Below are 6,000 nucleotides of genomic sequence, written 5' to 3'. Positions count from 1 at the left end.
TTCAGTTGATCACTTTTGTGACAAGATGATTTAAATCTATCAAAAATAGATTTTTAGGAGATTCAACTTCCGGAGGCGGAGCTACGAGCAGCAGATAGCTTTCTCTCCTCTCCTCTCCTCTCCTCTCCTCTCCTCTCCTCTCCTCTCCTCTCCTCTCCTCTCCTCTCCTCTCTCGGATCAACTAGGAATACCAAAGGAGACCACCCGGACCGAAACAAGACAGGACTAGAATGACCACAGGAACCCAGTAAATCATCCGTGAGTACAAACATGAGTGGCTGGTGACAGAGAGGAGAGAGGGGCCTAAGGAGAGATTAAGTGACTGCTAACAGTTCAACAGTTTATCAGTGGAGACACCACCTCCAGTCTGCTCCACCAACAAGGGGACAGCTGAAGGGAGGAAAGGACTCCCCAGAGACTCACCAAGTGCAACTCTGAGTCTCCATTGCTACTACCCTCAGAATCTGGAGCAGCAACAGGGAGGGACACCAGGGGACAGAGATCTAACCAGGAAACTCAGGAGAAGACCTATACCTCGGTGGCATAGCTGAGGGGCTGTGAAAGTCTCTTTGCATAACCACTGGATTATCTCTGCCACACCCTGCTTTATCTCTTGGTCAGGAGTCAGTGATTAAGCTAAGAAGCCTATTGATAGTTTAAAAGCCCTCAGGCTCCCATAGCCTACAGGGAAGAAAAAAAAAAGAGGCTTTTACACCACTGAGCTCCAACTCAGGGATTGAAAAAACTGTTAACTTCCACCACAGTAAACCCTTTAATTAAATTACTTAGACACAAGTCAATCCAGGCAATGGTAATCAATAATTTGAAAAGTACTGATAAAGGGAACTCATAACATAATATATAAAATGGTTAAAACAACAAGAAAAAACATTGGAGACTCAAACCAGGACAAGAGTCCAGCTAAAAGTCCTCCAGAGGGTGAAGCACAAAACAACGAGTTCAACATCCAAACATTAGCTAAGGAAATAATAACAGGAGTGAGTAAAGAATTTGAAAAAATTGTAATCAGAAATGCAGGAACAACAAATGAGAATATGGAAGAAAATTCTAATTATCTCATGGTTATTAGAGAGCTGAAAGCTGAAATCGCTGAGCTAAGAAGGCAACTAGCTGAACAAGCTAAAACAGTATTAGAGCAGGGCAAAAAAATAGATGAACTCCAGAAAACAGTAGAGGGCAGAGAGAACAGAATCTATGAGACTGAAAACAGAATTAGCAAGATTGAGGATGAATTAGAGACAACTAAAAAAGAAGTAAGAGATCTCAAAAAGAGATTAAGAGATGCTGAAAACAACAACAGAGTCCTATGGGATGACTTCAAAAGAAACAATATACGCATTATTGGCTTACCAGAGGAAGAAAGAGAAGGAGAGGAAGAAAGCATTCTCCAGGCCATAATAGCTGAAAATTTCTCTAGTCTAGACAACACCAAAGACATAAAGATTCAAGAAGCCCAGAGGGTCCCAAACAGAATTGACCCAGACCTAAAGACACCAAGACATGTCATACTTAGAATGGAAAGGAATAAGGATAAAGAAAGGATCCTCAAGGCTGCAAGAGAAAAACAAAGAGTCACCTACAAAGGAAAACCCATAAGATTAGCAGCAGACTTCTCCATACAAACACTACAGGCCAGAAGAGAATGGCAAGATATCTATTGAGTGCTCAATGAGAAAGGCTTTCAGCCAAGAATACTATATCCTGCTAGACTGTCATTCAGACTAGATGGAAGCATCAAAACCTTCTCAGACAAGCAACAGTTGAAGGAATCAACCATCACCAAGCCTGCCCTGAAAGAAGTTCTGAAAGGTCTCCTATAAACAACCAGACCACCACAAATAGGACATATACAAAACACTCTAAAACTCTACAAGAATGGCGTTAAAATATCTTCAATCTTTGATATCAATAAATGTCAATGGCCTGAATTCACCTATTAAAAGACACAGAGTAGGAAGATGGATTAGAAAACACAACCCAACAATATGTTGTCTACAGGAAACTCACCTAACTCAACAAGACAAACACAGACTTAAAGTGAAAGGATGGAAAACTATCATACAAGACAATGGCCCACAAAAAAGGGCAGGGACAGCTATTCTCATATCTGACATGATAGACTTTAAAATAGATAAGATTAAAAAAGATAGGAATGGACACTACTTAATGCTCAGAGGATCAGTCAATCAGGAGGACTTAAAAATTATTAATATCTATGCACCCAATGAGAAGCCATCTAAATACATCAAATTTCTACTGAAAGAGCTACAGCAATATATTAACAGTAACACAATCATAGTAGGGGACTTCAACACCCCACTATCTCAACTTGACAGATCATCCAGGAAGAAAATCAGTAAAGACATAAGGGAGCTAAATGAAGAGATAGATAAACTAGAACTATTGGACATTTTCAGAGTCATTCATCCCAAGAAACTGGAATACACATTTTACTCAAATCCACATGGGTCATTCTCAAGGATAGACCATATGTTAGGCCACAAAGACAGCATCAGCCAATTCAAGAGCACTGAAATCATTTCAAGCATCTTCTCAGACCACAGTGGAATTAAACTAACACTTAACAATCAACAAAAGATTAGTAACAGTCCCAAAATGTGGAAGCTCAACAGTACACTTCTTAACAACTTGTGGGTCAAAGAGGAAATCAAGGAAGAAATCAAAATGTTTTGAGAGTTCAATGAAAATGAAGACACAAGCTATCAAAATATTTGGGACACAGCTAAAGCAGTCCTAAGAGGGAAGTTCATAGCTATATAAGCACACATTAGGAAACAAGAAAAGGCACAAATAAACAGCCTGACTGCACATCTTAAAGACCTAGAAGAAGAACAACAAAGGAATCCTAAAGCAACCAGAAGGACAGAAATCACTAAAGTTAGGGCAGAAATAACACTGAGAATAGGAAAACCATACAAAAGATCAATGAAAGTAAATGTTGGTTCTTCGAAAGAGTAAACAAAATCGACAAGCCTTTAGCCAGACTCACAAAACAAAAAAGGGAGAAGACCCAAATAAATCAGATAGTAAATGAAAGAGGAGATATCACAACAGACACTGCAGAAATTCAACATATCATGCGAGGCTTCTATGAACAACTATATGCCACCAAGTTAGAGAACCTGGAAGAAATGAATGATTTCCTAGATACCTACCAACTTCCAAAACTAAGTAAAGAGGAAGTGGATAACATGAACAGGCCCATCACAGCTAATGAAATTGAAACAGTTATCTAAAATCTTCCCAAAAATAAAAAGTCCTGGACCAGATAGTTTTACAAATGAATTCTACAAAATTTTCAAAGAAGAACTAATACCTCTACTTTTAAAAGTCTTCCAGAAGATTGAAGACACTGGAATACTCCCTGCCAGCTTCTATGAAGCCAACATCACCCTGATACCAAAAGCAGACAGGGACACAACCAAAAAAGAAAACTACAGACCAATATCTCTGATGAACATAGATGCAAAAATATTGAACAAAATTCTAGCTAACCGGATACAGCAGTACATCAAAAAGATTGTTCATCATGACCAAGTGGGGTTTATCCCAGGCATGCAAGGTTGGTTTAATATACGTAAGTCAATCAGTGTGATCCACCACATCAACAAAAGCAAGACCAAAAACCACATGGTCATATCAATAGACGCAGAGAAAGCCTTTGACAAAATACAACATCCCTTTATGAACAAAACACTACAAAAAATGGGAATAGATGGAAAATTCCTGAAGATAGTGGAGTCTATATATAGCAAACCTACTGCCAACATCATACTCAATGGTGAAAAACTGGAAGCATTTCCACTCAGATCAGGTACTAGACAGGGCTGCCCACTATCACCATTACTATTCACCATAGTGTGGAATTTCTTGCCATAGCAATCAGGCAGGAGCAAGGAATTAAAGGGATACAGATTGGAAGAGAAGAAGTCAAACTCTCCTTATTTGCAGATGACATGATAGTACACATGGAAAAACCTAAGGAATCCAGCAAGAAGCTATTGGAAATCATCAGGCGATACAGTAATGTGTCAGGCTATAAAATTAACATTCAAAAGTCAGTGGCATTCCTCTATGCAAACACTAAGTTAGAAGAAATTGAAATCCAGAAATCAATTCCTTTTTCTATAGCAACAAAAACAATAAAATATCTAGGAGTAAACCTAACCAAAGAAGTGAAAGACTTGTATACTGAAAATTATGAGTCACTACTCAAAGAAATTGAAAAAGACACAAAGAAGTGGAAAGATATTCCATGTTCATGGGTTGGAAGAATTAACATCATCAAAATGAATATATTACCCAGAGCCATCTACAAATTTAATGCTATCCCCATCAAGATCCCAAGCACATTTTTTAGGAGAATAGAAAAAATGCTACAAATGTTTATCTGGAACCAGAAAAGACCTAGAATTGCCAAAACAATCTTGAGAAAAAAGAACAGAACCAGAGGCATCACACTCCCAGATCTCAAACTGTATTATTGGGCCATTGTCATCAAAACTGCTTGGTACTAGAACATAAACAGACACACTGACCAGTGGAATAGAATTGAGAGCCCAGAAGTGAACCCCCACACCTAAGGACATCTAATCTTTGACAAAGGGTCCCAGACTATTACATGGGGAAAGCAGAGTCTCTTCAACAAATGGTGTTGGAAACAGTGGGTTGAAACATGCAGAAGAATGAAACTGAATCACTGTATTTCACCAAATACAAAAGTAAATTCCTAGTGGATCAAGGACTTGGATGTTAGACCACAAACTATCAGATACTTAGAGGAAAATATTGGCAGAACTTTTTTCCCCATAATTTTTAAAGACATTTTCAATGAAACAAATCCAATTACAAGGAAGACTAAGACAAGCATAAACCTATGGGACTACATCAAATTAAAAAGCTTCTTCACAGCAAAAGAAACCACTACCCAAACCAAGAGACCCCTCACAGAATGGGAGAAGATCTTTACATGCCATATATCAGATAAGAGTTTAATAACCAACATATATAAAGAGCTTGCCAGACTCAAAAACAAGACAACAAATAACCCCATCCAAAAATGGGGGGAGGACTTGGACAGAATATTCACCACAGAAGAGATCCAAAAGGCCAAGAAACACATGAAAAAATGCTCCAAGTCTCTGATTGTCAGAGAAATGCAAATCAAGACAACAATGAGATATCACTTCACTTCTGTGAGAATGTCATACATCAGAAAAGGTAACAGCAGCAAATGCTGGAGAGGGTGTGTGGTCAAAGGAACCCTCCTGCACTGCTGGTGGGAATGTCAATTGGTCCAGCCTCTGTGGAGAACAGTCTGGAGAACTCTCAGAAGGCTAGAAATGGACCTACCCTATTACCCTGCAATTCCTCTCCTGGGGATATATTCTAAGGAACCCAACACATCCATCCAAAAAGATCTGTGTACATATATGTTCTTGGCAGCACAATTTGTAATAGCCAAAACCTGGAAGCAACCCAGGTGTCCAACAACAGATGAGTGGCTGAGCAAGTTGTGGTATATATACATAATGGAATACTACTCAGCTGTAAAAAATGGTGACTTCACCGTTTTCAGCCGATCTTGGATGGACCTTGAAAAAATCATGTTGAGTGAAATAAGTCAGAAACAGAAGGATGAATATGGGATGATCTCACTCTCAGGCCGAAGTTGAAAAACAAGATTAGAAAAGAAAACACAAGTTGAACCTGAAATGGAATTGGAGTATTACACCAAAGTAAAAGACTCTGGGGTGGGTGGGTGGGTTGGGAGAATACAGGTCCATGAAAGATGATGAATGACATAGTGGGGGTTGTATTGTTAAATGGGAATCTGGGAAATGTTATGCATGTACAAACTATTGTATTTACTGTTGAATGTAAAACATTAATTCCCCAATAAAGAAATAAATTATTTTTTAAAAAAAGATATCCTAAAATTGCACAAAATAAGGTTGA

The sequence above is a fragment of the Erinaceus europaeus genome, chromosome 1 (assembly GCF_950295315.1).
Source record: "Erinaceus europaeus chromosome 1, mEriEur2.1, whole genome shotgun sequence".
Classification (NCBI taxonomy): Eukaryota; Metazoa; Chordata; class Mammalia; order Eulipotyphla; family Erinaceidae; genus Erinaceus; species Erinaceus europaeus.
This window is presented reverse-complemented; position numbering follows the sequence as displayed.